Raw genomic sequence first — 2,743 nt, forward strand, 5'->3', positions numbered from 1 at the left:
AGTAGCTGTTTTTTGTTGAGCTTTGGTCCATCAGATTAACGATCCGAGTGTACCTAGTTATTTAAATCATAGATCGAACTGCTGAATGCATTACCTAACAATTTGTTATTATTGATCATCACTGTCTGTCTATATCTGTCTCTCAGCTGTTTGCTTCTCCTCGGATTTTTACGCCAACACCAGTTGTTGTCAGCGAGTGGGTTGCTTTGTGTTTTTTTCCTTAAAAAAGTATAATAATAGGTTTTGTCTTGGACGTTGTCATTGTCGTATTATAAATAAATCTTATAAACAGGTAGGAGGCTGAAAACACGAGCTCGATAATAACTGTCAATCAAGGAGACATTAACTGAGTTATTAATATCAACGGCAGATAGAAAAGCATAGGTGGAGTGGTTGGTCTCTCTGTCTCTAGATTTTTGGTGTATAATTTGTATGCAACATAATATAGATAACTGTTTATTTGTCCTTGGTAATTGCATTTTATTGACACTTCAATAACCCAATAGCTCTCTATTTGTTCTCATCGCATTACAATCAATTAGCCAATTTCATAAAGTTTCGTCTAAATATGCACGGTTTGGTTAATTTATTAAACACAGTAGATGTCTCGTGGTCGGAGGTGATGATGAACGTAAGCAATATGTGTTAACAAAAAGTGTTTCTAATGGAAGGGTGGAGTGAAAAAGTCAATTGAGTATAGGTTTGGCTGAAGTGGCCTTTCGCCGCTATTTATTTCCAGGACCGCAAGGTAATTTCCTTTCGGGGTGTCATAGGTAAAGAATAGCCGGAGAAAAAGGGACGATTGTCCGTACGTCTATGTGCAGTTATATATTCCCTTAGAGATAAACAAGACTCACACTTATTGCTCGTAACTCACCCACTTTCCTCCCTGCCCTTTTCTTTTCCTAAAAAAATAAATATAAAAGAAAATCAAAAACTTATTTCACTTCTTTTCGTCTTTCCCTGGGTCTGCTGAGAAACTTATTCTGCAAAAGAAGGTCGGGCATAAAGGGCGGAGATATATTCGCAGAGGGGATCTCTTTATCGTCCTATTATTGTTTTGCCTTGACCGGGCTTTTCTGATACACTTCTTAAAGTTTTATTGGGAGCCCTGGTGTCATTCTCCCTAACAATCTTTTATTGGATTTGGAAAAATTACCCGGACCAGATACGTTTACATCATCCGACCGCCTACTATAGAATAAGATAAAAGGAACGTGGGAGATAAAATAAAAATAAATCAAGACTGAACAAATAATCAGAAAAGTGAAAAAGCTCAAAAACAACTTCAGGCTCACCGTCTAGACTCTATTAAAGACCTGATTTAATATGAACGATTTCTTTTTGAATTCCATGTATGCCTCGAGTTATTGACAGTTGTCTCCTGCATAATTATTTTCAGCTTTCTGTAATATAATGTAATATGCATGAAAAATCTGGGATAAGACCTTATTTCTAATTTTTGAAATGGTACACTGAAGCAGCTTTGCTAATTTTTTAAAAAGGTTCCAGTAGCCCACCTAAAACCCCGAAAAGTAATCGTTATTTTTTATACGTCCGCGGGGTTAAATCTCAACCTTTACTCTTTTGTAGAATTTATTAATAAATATGATATTATTTTGCTTTTTGAAATTTTTATGATGGATTTTTCTTTAGATCTCAGTCACGCTTTCCCGGAATACGATACTTGCATGATCCTAGCTATCAGAGAATTACTAACGGGGTTATTCCCATAGCTTTCATTCTGTTATGTCCTGTATTATGAGTTATTAAATTCACTAATTTCGTGATCCGCTTGACCAATTAATATATTACAATTAATTAAGGTTTTTAGTTGAGATAAAAAAGTCAGTGTCACGAGTGGGATTCGAACCCACGATCTTCGGCTAGATACGCCGCTGCTCTACCACTTGAGCGATCCACTCGGACACTAACTTCCCATCTCAAATTCAAAAGGTGGGGTTAAAATTAATTAATTTTAATTATTGTGTTAAATTGTGTTAAATTAATAAAAACCTTAATTAATTATAATTATTAGTCATTTCAAATCATACGACTTTATTATATTAAATATAAAAACCTCCCCTGGTCCTATTTTCCTGGTTGCAGTCAACCTTTCACTTTCTTCATGGGACTTGGATTTCAAGAAACTTCAGTCCTTAGTGGCCGAAAACGCTCAAAATTATTTTTTAATTACTGGAGACTAAATGCTCGCATTGCTTCCTCTCAATCGATTCCGAAACAACTTGAATTCAGACGTTTCCACACTTGTTACAAAGACACCATTCTTAACCAAAAGGGGCCAAAACCGGTTAATTTTTGGAGCAAATATAATTTAATCGTTCTAAATGATAGAGTTCCTTCTGATGCTAATAGTGAGTTCACCTTTGCGAGCAATTAATTAATCTTTATGTAAAGTATTGGTTTAGATGGAAAAGACAGTATCACGAGCGGGATTCGAACCCACGACCTTCGGCTAAAAACGCCGCTGCTCTACCACTTGAGCTATCGTGACTTCGATCCACTGGGACACTAACTTCCCACCTTAATAATATAAAGATTAATTAATTGTAAGATGTTATTTGGACGATCGGATCACGAACCCTAATGGATTTAATAAATTAAATGAAGTATATCTTCACTAAAGCTCTCCGTTGCCATTTCATTTGTCGCCGAGATTCAAATAGATTACTCGATATTTGAAAATGGCAAAAAGGAGGGAAAATTCAAAAGGTGGGGTTGA

General features: G+C 35.8%; 1 non-coding gene across 1 annotated transcript; it reads right to left on the bottom strand.

Annotated features, from left to right (window-relative positions):
- Window positions 1–2,442: 2,442 nt before the first annotated feature.
- Window positions 2,443–2,515, bottom strand: Trnak-uuu. Its single transcript has one exon. It is a non-coding gene; the product is annotated as a tRNA-Lys (tRNA).
- Window positions 2,516–2,743: the final 228 nt, after the last annotated feature.

This window comes from Cimex lectularius, unplaced genomic scaffold, assembly GCF_000648675.2.
Source record: "Cimex lectularius strain Harlan isolate CLEC.00 unplaced genomic scaffold, Clec_2.1 scaffold68, whole genome shotgun sequence".
In the NCBI taxonomy this organism is placed as follows: domain Eukaryota; kingdom Metazoa; phylum Arthropoda; class Insecta; order Hemiptera; family Cimicidae; genus Cimex; species Cimex lectularius.